The sequence below is a fragment of the Phyllobates terribilis genome, unplaced genomic scaffold (assembly GCF_046119375.1).
Source record: "Phyllobates terribilis strain yellow unplaced genomic scaffold, ASM4611937v1 Scaffold_455__1_contigs__length_1453912, whole genome shotgun sequence".
NCBI lineage: Eukaryota > Metazoa > Chordata > Amphibia > Anura > Dendrobatidae > Phyllobates > Phyllobates terribilis.
In genome coordinates this window covers 781,061-795,882 of record NW_027363215.1, presented here as the reverse complement: position 1 = coordinate 795,882, position 14,822 = coordinate 781,061, and the positions used below count along the sequence as shown (strand labels likewise).

Genomic DNA, 14,822 nt, shown 5'->3' with positions numbered 1-14,822 from the left:
GTTTTTAGAACGCAATATTGTTTTAGAGGAATTATTTCATGTTTTTAAAAGTTTCTCTAAGGGTAAAGCACCTGGGTGTGACGGACTACCTGTAGAATTTTACCTTACTTTTTGGGACATTTTAAAAGAGGACCTTTTTATGCTTTTTAAAGAAGTTTTTATTTCTGAACAGTTGCCATTTTCGTGGAGGAGAGGAGTGGTGTCTTTGATATATAAAAAAGGTGACCGCAGTGCTCTAGCGAATTGGAGACCCATAACTCTCCTAAACGTCGATTACAAGGTACTTGCTAAGGTGGTTGCAAACCGGCTCAGGAATGTCATTGCCAAACTAATCCAGCCTGAGCAGGTTTGTAGTGTACCAGGCAGAAGTATTTCAGAGGTTTTAAACGTATTAAGGGATGTAATTTGGTATTCCAGAGACCGGGGTCAAAATGTAGCTCTTTTAGCCCTAGATTTTGAAAAAGCTTTCGATAGAGTCTCTCATAGATTTCTTTTTAGAGTTTTAAAAAGAATGGGTATCCCTAATATGCTTTTAAATTGTATTAAGATTTTATATAAAAATTGTTTTAGTCAAATTTCTCTTAATGGCTTTTTAACAGATGGAGTTCCCCTTGAGTCCGGAGTGAAGCAGGGATGCCCCTTGTCGCCCATCCTGTTCATCTGCGCCATGGAGCCCCTGCTGAGCGCAATAAGAAAAGACAAAGTGATTAGAGGGGTTCCTGTTCCTGGCGGAGGTGGCAGTGATGTGAGAGTCTTTGGCTACATGGATGACGTGACGGTTGTGTGCGTGGACCCTGCTTCCCTCCGGAGGGCGGTGTTGCGCATTGATTTTTTTTCCCAGGCATCCGGTTTTAAACTTAATTTAAATAAATCTGAATGTCTGACTTTGGGATCCTGGGACACTGCCCAACTCCCGCAGCTCACTATAAAACGAGACAATGTAAAAATTCTTGGAGTTGTTTTTAACGAGGAGAATGTGGGAACTCAAAGCTGGGAGAATGTCATAGAAAAAATGTCAAAGAAAATATCATTTTGGGGTTTGAGGTCCCTAACAATGGAGGGGAAAATTTTAATTATAAAATCAGTGTTGTTACCCCTCATACTGTATATAGCTATGGTGTACCCCCCCTCTGATGTTTTAATTAAAAAAATGACTAGGATGATCTTTATGTTTTTATGGAACTCCAAAATGGAAAAATTAAGGCGAGAAATAATGAGGAAGAATAAAATGAACGGCGGAAGGGATGTCCCCGACTTACATATTTATTTGTATTTAAATTATTTCTGCTTTTGTTTCAAACATTTTAATGGTAATAGTGCGCTAAGTTATTTTTTAAAATATACTTGTGGGATGATTTTTAAAAGATGGTTTAAGTTGTCGTTGAATTCCCCTGTTTTACTATGCCCCCCCAAACACCAAGCAATCTTAGAAAAGACTGTTCGATTTTATAGCCTTGGTGATTTTAATATGGACATTTTTAAAGACCGCAAGAAGCTTTTATCTTTTCTTAGGAGGAATGAAGATGTGACCCCCATAGTAAATTTCTCAGAAGAGAGGTCGAAGCAAGTTTGGAAGAATGTCTTCGGGAAATTCTTAGCAAATGGACATAAGGATATCGCATGGATGGTGGTCCACCAGTGCCTCCCCACCAGAGAGTTTCAACACAGGAGAGGCCTGGTGGCCAGAGCAAAATGCCCCAGAGACTCATGTGTTTATGACGAAACCACCTTGCACCTTATGTGGAATTGCCCATTTGCACAGGAACTTTGGCACAAAGTTGGGATTCTTTTAAAATGGACTTGCGGTTTAAGAGATTTTAACCATGAATATGTTTTATATGGCCTTTTTAAATGTCCGACCCCTCAACAGTATTGTATATGTTGGTGTATGATTAACTGTTTTAAAGACGCCCTTTGGAAGGCACGCAATATTTTACTTTTTAAACGTGATGCTATTTCTGTGAAGGATTGTCTTAAAATTGCTTTTAGCCAGATGTATATTTATTACTTGAGGGATGTCAAATGTATTGGGAGAAGGGATGCCAATCGTATATGGGGTTTTTATGGGTGGAATTCTGTGTTTTAATAATGTACTGTTTGTGTTGTTGTTTTTGATTGTAAACCATCTTTTACGCACTTAATAAAATATGTTGAAACCTGATCTGTTCTTATCAGTGTAATATCTGATACGTCCCCTATCTGGGGACCATATATTAAATGGATTTTTAGAACAGGGAGATGGAAAAAGAGCTTGCTCTGTCCACTCCACGCATTGACCTGGTATTGCAGTATCTCCAGGACCGGTGCACCCCTTCTTTAATGCAGTTTCTAAAATCAGAAAGTATTGAATTCAATGTTTTTTGTTCATTTTGCTTGTTTGTTGGATTTTGGGATGGACTCTTTGGCTTTGCTTTTCTTCTCCTCATTGGATTTTTCATGTTCAAAGTTGCAGAAGCCAGATGACAAGCTCATTTTGGTTCAACTTCAGCAACTGTGCATTGCATTGCCATGTAATGTAACGCAATGCTATCTTTCTAGCTCTCCCTCTTTACTTCCTTTTGGATAAACAGACATATTAGGCAAGCATTTTGGAGCTTTCACCTAAATAACTACAGGTGGTGAGATAAGCTGCACAATATAATTGACCTTTCAGTATATTGTTGCACACACACCATCTATTTAGCAAATGCCCTTGTTATCAACAGCAGCCTTTTAAACTCACCTGAGCAAACAGGTATGTGCGCTGGTTACTCTGCTGCGCTTAAAATTTCTTTTTTGGTTTGCTACAATGCCTTTTCTGAAACGTTGTCTCCCTCTGCTGGAACACTGACTTCTTTCAATTAATGCCTGCAGACTATAAAAGAGAACCCAACCCAAAAAGTTTGGTTGATTAGTCTGTGGCATTCTGTTAAACTGTTGCTTATGGCGGTCTCTGTGAGCTTCTCAGCGACATTCAGCCAGCCAGGTATCCTGCCTGCAGTAGATGGAATGTGGCAATGGAACGCTGGCTGCGTGTGTCATAATAGGCTCTGAGCCTTTATATACCTGCGCACAGCAGCAGCCACCTTCAGTCTGCTGCTGGACAGCCAGCAGCAGCAGGAGAGGTAAGTAATCAGCAGCCCTCCTGCTAAGGGTAGACAGCTGCTCGTTCCACCCCACCCCCCGCCTTAATTGGTTCTCCTCCCTTCCAACGGTGTTGAGGCGGGTGGGAACAGCAGGGGGTGAGGGTGCTGTGTTTAAAGAGGTGGAGTTATGCAGATCTAAAACGCGTGGATTGCAGCAGCAGCAAGCCGAAAAGTGCAGGCATGTAAGGGATCTAGAGGTTGACAACATGTCTTCTTAACGGGAGTCCAGGAGCTCATCTCCACAAATGGACTCTTCAGGATCCTTGGGTGGCTCCGTAGTTCGAAACCAATTCTGGTTATCGCTTCTCGGCCTTTTGGCTAAGACCAAGTGTCTTGTCTGGGGTCCTTGAGTGTTTTCCCTTGGCCTTCCGGCATCGCCATCTTGATGGCTTAAGCCGGTTGCTGCTTTAGGGGGAGAACGAGGAGGAACGAGAGAGTGATCATAATGGGCGTGAAGATACGCTATGCTGGGACCGATGACAATCGGGTTCGCAATGCATTCCGCATTGAAGTTGATGCTGCTGTCAGAGAGCGTTTCAATCTGTCGTATATGGTGCACGAGGTGATCTTCAAAATCCTGGAAGTGACAAGAGAAAACATCGTCTGCCTGCAGGAATCCCGGAAAGAAGGACGGTATGTCTTGGTGTTGCAATCTATGGCGGCTTGCCGGAACCTGTATAAGAAGTTGAGGGAGCAGGAGAAGAATCCAACCTTGCATGGTTTGACTTTTACAGTCTTGTACTCCAAAGGTGATGTTCCCCTAGTCATATTTATGTATAATCCCTTTGTGCACGAACATGACATTGCGACTTTTCTTAAGAGGCATTGTGACTTTGTGAGCAACAGTCACAAAATCATGAACGAGGAGAACTTATGGACTGGCAAATACAGATATTTTGTCAGATTTGGGGAAAGTTCTTCGGAGCCTGGAGGTGTTCATTACCCTCCCCAAAGTTTCTCTATCGGGAGAGATAGGGGTATTCTCTTCTTTCCTGAGGCCCCAGTTTTTTGCAGGAAATGTAAGAAGTACGGACACTTACAAGAGGTTTGTACTGCTGTGCCTGTTTGCTCCAAGTGCAACCAAAGTGGGCATGTTGCTAAGGACTGTACCAATCCAATTGTTTGCAATGCTTGTGGTATGGAGGGGCATGCCTTTAAGGATTGTACTCGTCGTGCGAACGAGGGCAAGGCAAGGGCATACTCTGAGGTGGTCTCGAACTCTCCGAGGCCTAAGAGTGTGGCACCTGAGGCCGCAGTTTCTTCCAGGGTGAAGGTAGTGGAACAGCGTGTGGAGACTGCTCCAGTGAGGGCGTCTGCTGACCTACTGGTGGAGCCCGGGAGAGTGGAAGAGGTTCTGGCAGCTGAGATGGACATTTCTTCCTATCAGGGGGGTTTCATTGGCTCCTTTTGTGAAGAACGTGAGGGAGCCTTGGAAATCCCAGGGGACCCGGCTCTCAGTTGGAGCAGTGAAAGTATGGATGAAGAGGGAGCTGGAGGTCAAGGAGACTTCACTGAGACTGGGGTGAGGTCTTCTGAGGAACCGGACCGCGCTAAGAATAAAAGGGCCCGGTTGTCTGAACCATCAAGTAGCCAATGCGTGGCAAGTCCGGTGAGTGAGCGGGATTACCCAGTGGTTTCTCTTTCTCCTGCGTCAACGGCTTACCTGGAGGAGAATTTGGAGTCCACTATCTTTCAGCTAAGTGGGAGTTCGCCGGATGACAAAGGATAAGGAAGGCATGTTTTTTTGCTGAGACTGGTGTTTCTGGTTTTTGAGCCAAAGAATGGTCTCTAAACCAAATTGGGACATTGCGTCCCTTAATGTAAGACTTCTAAAGTCTAGAGTTAGAAGATCTGTGATTCTGGACTTCTTACATAACCATTCTTTTGATATTATGTGTCTACAGGAGTGTGGTATAGAAGAACCCCTGGAAGACGCTGATTGGCCATATGGCCAGCATATCTGGTCTGGCTCTAGTGGGAATAAAAATGATGGAGTTGGGATAGTATTAAATAATAGAAATTTTGTTTTTGAATATTATAAGGTAATAGAGGTGGGTCGTTGCATCTCTGCATTTGTGTGTGGGAGGGGGTAGAAAGTTAAAATTATAAATATTTATGGTCCTACAAAAAAAGAAGACAGGTTAAGTTTATTAGATAAATTATGTTTAGAATTACCTGGTAGGATCCCTGTGATAGTAACAGGTGATTTTAACTGTGTAACTGAGGGGAAAGTTGATGCCTCAGGAAAAAAATTGGCAAACATTATTTCTGATTTTTTCTTTTTTGATGCTGCTGAGGTTTATTTGGGGAAGCCACCACCACCAACCTATAAAGCTGACAGGGGTGGGATAACATCTAGGATTGATAGGATGTTTTTTTCTAAAAATATAATATGTGATGGTTTTTCTCAATTTTCAGTTCCTTTTTCGGACCATGTGTGCCTGAAAGGTGAGTTTAGAGGGGATTTAAGGCGGGTGCATGGGAGAGGTGTGTGGAAATTGAATGTGAGTTTGCTTGAGGATGAGAGAATTGTGAATGATTTTAAGAAAAAATATAGTTGGTGTAAATCTCAAAAGAGTAAGTTTGAAAGTGTGTTGGTGTGGTGGGATTGGATGAAGTATGAAGTGCAAAAGTTTTTTCGTCGATGGGGCTATAAAAAGGCTGCCATGGTTAGGAGTCAATATAAAGATTTAATGATGAGGGTGGAATGGCTGGAGAAAATGAGGATGTGTGGTGTGGATGTGGATGATTTGTTAAGAAGTGCGAGAGAGGATTTGAAGAGGACTTTGGAGAGGAAGGGAAGGGAAATAATTTTTAGGTCAAAGGTGGTCCATCTTGATAAAGATGAAAAGTGTTCAAGATATTTCTTTAAAAAAATAAATGGTAAGAAGGAGGGTATGGAGGAGATTTTTGATGTGGATGGTGTTTGTGTGAGTGGGGAGGATGTAATGAAGGAAGTGGTCACGTTTTATGCTGAGTTGTTTGGCAGGAAGTGGGTGGATGAGAGTTTGAAAGAAGAAGTGCTTAAGACTTTGGATTGTAAGGTGGATAAGGATGGATGTTCTGGTCTATGTGAGGCAGTGATTGAGGAGGAAGTTAAGAAAGCGGTGTTTGGTGCAAGGAAAAATGTGACGCCTGGGAAGGATGGTTTGCCTGTGGAGCTTTATGTTATGATGTGGGAAGTGATGGGTATGGATTTAGTGGAAGTGTGTCAGTTTATGTGGGAGAATGGGATGCTTGCGGGTTCAATGAAGGAGGGAGTGGTGGTCTTAATCCATAAGAAAGGGGATAAAAGGTGTTTGAGTAATTGGAGGCCAATTACGCTTCTGAACGCCGATTACAAGGTATTCAGTAAAATTTTGGCGTGTCGGATGCGTGTGGTTATAGCTGATGTGATTGGTAAAGATCAAGTGTGTGCAGTGCCTGGTAGATGTATGACAGATAATCTGTGTCTTTTAAGAGATGTGTTGTGGGATTGTAAAGTAAGAAAGCAGAAGTGTATGGTGATGGCTGTTGACTTTGAAAAGGCGTTTGATCGCGTGTCTCATGTGTTTCTATTTGAGGTTTTGCGTAGAATGGGTTTTCCGGAGAAATTTGTGCGTGCCGTGAGAGGATTGTATGGGGAGGTGGTGAGTGAATTTCTGGTGAATGGGTTTTTGAGTGAGAAAGTGTGTATTAGGTCTGGTGTGAGGCAAGGTTGTCCCATGTCACCGGTATTATTTGTGTGTGTGATTGAGCCACTGCTGTGTATGATTCGGAAAGAGAAAGTGGTGCGTGGTTTGTTAGTGCCGGGGAGTGGTGGAATGACTGTGAAAGTCTTAGGATATATGGATGATGTAGTAGTGGTGAGTGAGAGTGTGGCCTCTATGGAGAGAGTAAAATTGTTGTTGAATTTTTTTTGTGGCGCGTCAGCGTTTCGTGTGAATTGGAACAAATGCATGTTTAAATGTTTTGGTGACAATAGGATTAAGATGGATGGTGTGGCTGGTGTGGATGGTGCAATTAAAGTGTTGGGAGTTTTTTTTAATGATGATTTGAAAGGTTATGAGAGTTGGGATGAATGTGGTGAGCGGATTGTGCGGAAGATGAATTTTTAGAAGTTACGTTCTTTGTCTTTGGTAGGGAAGGTTCTTATTATTAAGGCTGTTATTCTCCCTATTTTGCTTTATGTTTCTTGTATTTTTCCAGTGCCCTATAGGAAAATTAAAAAAGTGGAGAAACTAATTTTTGTGTTTTTTTGGGGCAGTAGGATGGAAAGACTTAAGAGAGAGATTTTGTTTAAGCAATATTTGTATGGGGGACTGAAGTTTCCGAATATTGAAGTGTTTCTAACATTGCATTTTATTAAGACTACGGTCATTTTGATTGGGAAGAATAATAAAGGGGCATTTATGTGTAAGTATTTGGCTGGATGGATGCTGTATGGTCTGAATTGGGTGAAGCGTGATAAGAATGTGCCTGTTGCTTTTAAGTGTCCTGAGTGGTATGGTTTGATTGAGAAGTTTGTGAGGAAGAATGATTTGTTAGCAGTTGCAATGAAAGACTTTACGTTTGTTAAGAAGGTGATGGGGAAGATGTGTGTGAATGAGTGTGAGAGTAATGTGGTGGGATTGCGTTCTATGGAAGTTGCGCGGGTATGGAAGAAGTTAAGCATTCAAGGTGTGTCGAATAGACAGCGAGATATAGTTTGGATGGGCCTTCATAATATTTTGCCAGTGAGGGATTTTCAGAAGAAAAGAGATCTCATAAGATCTGCAGTATGTCCAAGGGATGGTTGTGGAGCGAATGAGACGGTGAGGCACCTTATGTGGGATTGTAATTTTGCGTATGATGTGTGGGAAGGTGTGGGTGGACTGTGTAAAGGGGTTGCTGGTGTGAAGTTTATTGATTGGAGAGTGGCTATGTTTGGTTTTGGTGCTAGTCGTCGTGGCCAAGAAAGGATGATGTGGTTTATTATGGTGTGTGTGCAGGAGAGCTTATGGGATGTGAGAAATTTGTGTGTGTTTAAAAAGGTAAATTTAACAGTAAATGATTGTATTAGGTTGATCTTAGCAAAACTATATGTAATCTATTTGTGGGATACAAGAGAAGGTGGTGGTGGTGGAACAGATTCTGAAGGTGTGTGGAAATACCTTAAGTGGCAGGATATGGTTAAATACCGTTGATATTTTTTCTGGAAATGTCTCTGGCATAGGATTACTTGTTTGTATTTTTGTTGAATAATACTTTAATAAAGAAACCACAATGATGTTTATGAAGTGGCAGTATAACTTATGACGAAGTCTGGTTAACTGTTTGCTTATATCTAAACCTGAGTGGTTAAAAAAAAAAAAAAAAAAAAAAAAAAAAAAAAATCTGTTCTTATCAGTTTAATATCTGATACGTCCCCTATCTGGGGACCATATATTAAATGGATTTTTAGAACAGGGAGATGGAAAAAGAGCTTGCTCTGTCCACTCCACGCATTGACCTGGTATTGCAGTATCTCCAGGACCGGTGCACCCCTTCTTTAATGCAGTTTCTAAAATCAGAAAGTATTGAATTCAATGTTTTTTGTTCATTTTGCTTGTTTGTCGGATTTTGGGATGGACTCTTTGGCTTTGCTTTTCTTCTCCTCATTGGATTTTTCATGTTCAAAGTTGCAGAAGCCAGATGACAAGCTCATTTTGGTTCAACTTCAGCAACTGTGCATTGCATTGCCATGTAATGTGATGCAATGCTATCTTTCTAGCTCTCCCTCTTTACTTCCTTTTGGATAAACAGACATATTAGGCAAGCATTTTGGAGCTTTCACCTAAATAACTACAGGTGGTGAGATAAGCTGCACAATATAATTGACCTTTCAGTATATTGTTGCACACACACCATCTATTTAGCAAATGCCCTTGTTATCAACAGCAGCCTTTTAAACTCACCTGAGCTAACAGGTATGTGCGCTGGTTACTCTGCTGCGCTTAAAATTTCCTTTTTGGTTTGCTACAATGCCTTTTCTGAAACGTTGTCTCCCTCTGCTGGAACACTGACTTCTTTCAATTAATGCCTGCAGACTATAAAAGAGAACCCAACCCAAAAAGTTTGGTTGATTAGTCTGTGGCATTCTGTTAAACTGTTGCTTATGGCGGTCTCTATGAGCTTCTCAGCGACATTCAGCCAGCCAGGTATCCTGCCTGCAGTAGATGGAATGTGGCAATGGAACGCTGGCTGCGCGTGTCATAATAGGCTCTGAGCCTTTATATACCTGCGCTCAGCAGCAGCCACCTTCAGTCTGCTGCTGGACAGCCAGCAGCAGCAGGAGAGGTAAGTAATCAGCAGCCCTCCTGCTAAGGGTAGACAGCTGCTCGTTCCACCCCACCCCCCGCCTTAATTGGTTCTCCTCCCTTCCAATGGTGTTGAGGCGGGTGGGAACAGCAGGGGGTGAGGGTGCTGTGTTTAAAGAGGTGGAGTTATGCAGATCTAAAACGCGTGGATTGCAGCAGCAGCAAGCCGAAAAGTGCAGGCATGTAAGGGATCTAGAGGTTGACAACATGTCTTCTTAACGGGAGTCCAGGAGCTCATCTCCACAAATGGACTCTTCAGGATCCTTGGGTGGCTCCGTAGTTCGAAACCAATTCTGGTTATCGCTTCTCGGCCTTTTGGCTAAGATCAAGTGCAGTGATCTAGCGGTTTCTGCCTTGGTCTTGGCTGGGAGGCGCTTGGGGTACCCGGCTCCTTGGCCTGGGGGGATCGCTACACTTATCGGTGGAGCTAAACCCCCCTGCTGCTATTAGGGAGTCGGATTAGTCCCTGGGCAACGAGAGGCGATCACCTTGTCACCACACATAGCTGTGGGGGGCAACTGTCGCCACACATAGCTGTGGTGGCAACATTTGGAGGATTAAAAGGAAAAAACGGAAGGAAAACGGATCGTTGAGATGGAGTTTTGGAAAAAGAAGAGATGCTTACGTTTTTTTGTGAAACGGGAGACGGAAGAAACTTTTTTGGAAGAAAAATGGATTCTGGAAATTTTGAGGAAATATGAAGTTTTGGAGAAGGATATCTACTGTATGCAAGAAATAAAGCAAGGTAAAGTTTGTGATGTGACTCTAGTTTCTGAGGAAAAGTGCATTCATTTTTTCAAAGGCTGGAGTGAAGAGGATTCTGGGAAAATTGGAGTAAGTGCATCATTCATGGGGAAACCGAAGAGTGTGATAATTTACATGGACAATCCGTTTGTGGAAATAGAGGAGATAATGGTTTTTTTGGAATCTAAATGTAAGATGGTAAAGTTTCAGAAATTATACAGGAACAAAGTTGGTATTTGGAACGGAAAGAGACGTTTTTTGGTGTGGACAACAGGAGAAGAAAATTTGCATAATGGGAGGATTATGGTAAACGGGAGTTCTGGGTATTGTTACATGGAAAGCAGCAAAGGAACTTTTGAAAAGAACTTTGGAGGACAAAAGGAAGATATTGGTGATAAAATGAAGAAGGAAGTTGATGCGATAATTATAGAGGAGAATAAGCAGGGAAAAGAAGTTGAAAGTTTAAAGGTGAAATTGAAGAAAAAGGTAACGGTACAGGAAAATTGTGGATCAAGGAAAGTATCTGGTGAAAAGAAAGAAGTAAAAGAGGAAAAGGGTAAAGTGTTGGAGAAGGTGGTGACTTTCAGAGATGATGAGGAAGAGTATGATTGGGAACAGATGCGGTTAGAGCATGAGGAGGAAGAAAAGAAGTTAAGGGGTTTTGTTGGGAGGAAAGTAAAAGAGAAAAAGGGGATATTTAGTTTGGGAAACCGGGTGAAGTAATGTCAGTTGTGATTTGTTTGGAAACTGTTGAAACTGCAAACGAATTGTTATGTTTAACTTTATATATATTAATTCAAATGAAAAAATATAAATATAATATCTAAACACGATGATGGAACTAAAATCTTGAGTTTGGTGATATATGATTTAAGATTATAAAACTTAATTTCTGAGTGTTTGGAAAAAAAAAAAAAAAAAATCTGTTCTTATCAGTTTAATATCTGATACGTCCCCTATCTGGGGACCATATATTAAATGGATTTTTAGAACAGGGAGATGGAAAAAGAGCTTGCTCTGTCCACTCCACGCATTGACCTGGTATTGCAGTATCTCCAGGACCGGTGCACCCCTTCTTTAATGCAGTTTCTAAAATCAGAAAGTATTGAATTCAATGTTTTTTGTTCATTTTGCTTGTTTGTCGAATTTTGGGATGGACTCTTTGGCTTTGCTTTTCTTCTCCTCATTGGATTTTTCATGTTCAAAGTTGCAGAAGCCAGATGACAAGCTCATTTTGGTTCAACTTCAGCAACTGTGCATTGCATTGCCATGTAATGTAATGCAATGCTATCTTTCTAGCTCTCCCTCTTTACTTCCTTTTGGATAAACAGACATATTAGGCAAGCATTTTGGAGCTTTCACCTAAATAACTACAGGTGGTGAGATAAGCTGCACAATATAATTGACCTTTCAGTATATTGTTGCACACACACCATCTATTTAGCAAATGCCCTTGTTATCAACAGCAGCCTTTTAAACTCACCTGAGCTAACAGGTATGTGCGCTGGTTACTCTGCTGCGCTTAAAATTTCTTTTTTGGTTTGCTACAATGCCTTTTCTGAAACGTTGTCTCCCTCTGCTGGAACACTGACTTCTTTCAATTAATGCCTGCAGACTATAAAAGAGAACCCAACCCAAAAAGTTTGGTTGATTAGTCTGTGGCATTCTGTTAAACTGTTGCTTATGGCGGTCTCTGTGAGCTTCTCAGCGACATTCAGCCAGCCAGGTATCCTGCCTGCAGTAGATGGAATGTGGCAATGGAACGCTGGCTGCGCGTGTCATAATAGGCTCTGAGCCTTTATATACCTGCGCACAGCAGCAGCCACCTTCAGTCTGCTGCTGGACAGCCAGCAGCAGCAGGAGAGGTAAGTAATCAGCAGCCCTCCTGCTAAGGGTAGACAGCTGCTCGTTCCACCCCACCCCCCGCCTTAATTGGTTCTCCTCCCTTCCAACGGTGTTGAGGCGGGTGGGAACAGCAGGGGGTGAGGGTGCTGTGTTTAAAGAGGTGGAGTTATGCAGATCTAAAACGCGTGGATTGCAGCAGCAGCAAGCCGAAAAGTGCAGGCATGTAAGGGATCTAGAGGTTGACAACATGTCTTCTTAACGGGAGTCCAGGAGCTCATCTCCACAAATGGACTCTTCAGGATCCTTGGGTGGCTCCGTAGTTCGAAACCAATTCTGGTTATCGCTTCTCGGCCTTTTGGCTAAGATCAAGTGTAGTATCTGTTCTTATCAGTTTAATATCTGATACGTCCCCTATCTGGGGACCATATATTAAATGGATTTTTAGAACAGGGAGATGGAAAAAGAGCTTGCTCTGTCCACTCCACGCATTGACCTGGTATTGCAGTATCTCCAGGACCGGTGCACCCCTTCTTTAATGCAGTTTCTAAAATCAGAAAGTATTGAATTCAATGTTTTTTGTTCATTTTGCTTGTTTGTCGGATTTTGGGATGGACTCTTTGGCTTTGCTTTTCTTCTCCTCATTGGATTTTTCATGTTCAAAGTTGCAGAAGCCAGATGACAAGCTCATTTTGGTTCAACTTCAGCAACTGTGCATTGCATTGCCATGTAATGTAACGCAATGCTATCTTTCTAGCTCTCCCTCTTTACTTCCTTTTGGATAAACAGACATATTAGGCAAGCATTTTGGAGCTTTCACCTAAATAACTACAGGTGGTGAGATAAGCTGCACAATATAATTGACTTTTCAGTATATTGTTGCACACACACCATCTATTTAGCAAATGCCCTTGTTATCAACAGCAGCCTTTTAAACTCACCTGAGCTAACAGGTATGTGAGCTGGTTACTCTGCTGCGCTTAAAATTTCTTTTTTGGTTTGCTACAATGACTTTTGTGAAACGTTGTCTCCCTCTGCTGGAACACTGACTTCTTTCATTTAATGCCTGCAGACTATAAAAGAGAAACCAACCCAAAAAGTTTGGTTGATTAGTCTGTGGCATTCTTTTAAACTGTTGCTTATGGCGGTCTCTGTGAGCTTCTCAGTGACATTCAGCCATCCAGGTATCCCGCCTGCAGTAGATGGAATGTGGCAAAGGAACGCTGGCTGCGCGAGTCATAATAGGCTCTGAGCCTTTATATACCTGCGCCCAGCAGCAGCCACCTTCAGTCTGCTGCTGGACAGCCAGCAGCAGCAGCAGGAAAGGTAAGTAATCAGCAACCCTCCTGCTAAGGGTAGACAGCTGCTCGTTCCACCCCCCCCCACCTTAATTGGTTCTCCTCCCTTCCAACGGTGTTGAGGCGGGTGGGAACAGCCGGGGGTGAGGGTGCTGTGCTAAAAGAGGTGGAGTTATGCAGATCTAAAACGCGTGGATTGCAGCAGCAGCAAGCCGAAAAGTGCAGGCATGTGAGGGATCTAGAGGTTGACAGCATGTCTTCTTAACGGGAGTCCAGGTGGCCATCTCCACAAATGGACTTTTCAGGATCCTTGGGTGGCACCGTAGTCCGAAACCAATTCTGGTTATCGCTTCTCGGCCTTTTGGCTAAGATCAAGTGTAGTATCTGTTCTTATCAGTTTAATATCTGATACGTCCCCTATCTGGGGACCATATATTAAATGGATTTTTAGAACAGGGAGATGGAAAAAGAGCTTGCTCTGTCCACTCCACGCATTGACCTAGTATTGCAGTATCTCCAGGACCGGTGCACCCCTTCTTTAATGCAGTTTCTGAAATCAGAAAGAATTGAATTCAATGCTTTTTGTTCATTTTGCTTGTTTGTCGGATTTTGGGATGGACTCTTTGGCTTTGCTTTTCTTCTCCTCATTGGATTTTTCATGTTAAAAGTTGCAGATGCCAGATGACAAGCTCATTTTGGTTCAACTTCAGCAACTGTGCATTGCATTGCCATGTAATGTAATGCAATGCTATCTATCTAGCTCTCCCTCTTTACTTCCTTTTGGATAAACAGACATATTAGGCAAGCATTTTGGAGCTTTCACCTAAATAACTACAGGTGGTGAGATAAGCTGCACAATATAATTGACCTTTCAGTATATTGTTGCACACACACCATCTATTTAGCAAATGCCCTTGTTATCAACAGCAGCCTTTTAAACTCACCTGAGCTAACAGGTATGTGAGCTGGTTACTCTGCTGCGCTTAAAATTTCTTTTTTGGTTTGCTACAATGCCTTTTGTGAAACGTTGTCTCCCTCTGCTGGAACACTGACTTCTTTCATTTAATGCCTGCAGACTATAAAAGAGAAACCAACCCAAAAAGTTTGGTTGATTAGTCTGTGGCATTCTTTTAAACTGTTGCTTATGGCGGTCTCTGTGAGCTTCTCAGTGACATTCAGCCATCCAGGTATCCCGCCTGCAGTAGATGGAATGTGGCAATGGAACGCTGGCTGCGCGTGTCGTAATAGGCTCTGAGCCTTTATATACCTGCGCACAGCAGCAGCCACCTTCAGTCTGCTGCTGGACAGCCAGCAGCAGCAGCAGGAAAGGTAAGTAATCAGCAACCCTCCTGCTAAGGGTAGACAGCTGCTCGTTCCACCCCCCCCCCGCCTTAATTGGTTCTCCTCCCTTCCAACGGTGTTGAGGCGGGTGGGAACAGCCGGGGGTGAGGGTGCTGTGCTAAAAGAGGTGGAGTTATGCAGATCTAAAACGCGTG

General features: G+C 42.6%; 4 non-coding genes and 1 pseudogene across 4 annotated transcripts; all 5 read left to right on the top strand.

Moving 5' to 3' along the window:
• Positions 1-2,124: 2,124 nt before the first annotated feature.
• LOC141229144 (U2 spliceosomal RNA) lies at positions 2,125-2,314 on the top strand. Its single transcript, XR_012295894.1, has one exon. It is a non-coding gene; the product is annotated as a U2 spliceosomal RNA (small nuclear RNA).
• A 6,098-nt stretch (positions 2,315-8,412) lies between these two features.
• On the top strand, positions 8,413-8,632 carry LOC141229154 (U2 spliceosomal RNA; annotated as a pseudogene).
• Positions 8,633-11,071: 2,439 nt separating this feature from the next.
• LOC141229152 (U2 spliceosomal RNA) lies at positions 11,072-11,261 on the top strand. Its single transcript, XR_012295899.1, has one exon. It is a non-coding gene; the product is annotated as a U2 spliceosomal RNA (small nuclear RNA).
• A 1,109-nt stretch (positions 11,262-12,370) lies between these two features.
• LOC141229165 (U2 spliceosomal RNA) lies at positions 12,371-12,561 on the top strand. Its single transcript, XR_012295908.1, has one exon. It is a non-coding gene; the product is annotated as a U2 spliceosomal RNA (small nuclear RNA).
• Positions 12,562-13,671: 1,110 nt separating this feature from the next.
• Positions 13,672-13,862, top strand: LOC141229118 (U2 spliceosomal RNA). The gene has a single exon (XR_012295870.1). It is a non-coding gene; the product is annotated as a U2 spliceosomal RNA (small nuclear RNA).
• Positions 13,863-14,822: the final 960 nt, after the last annotated feature.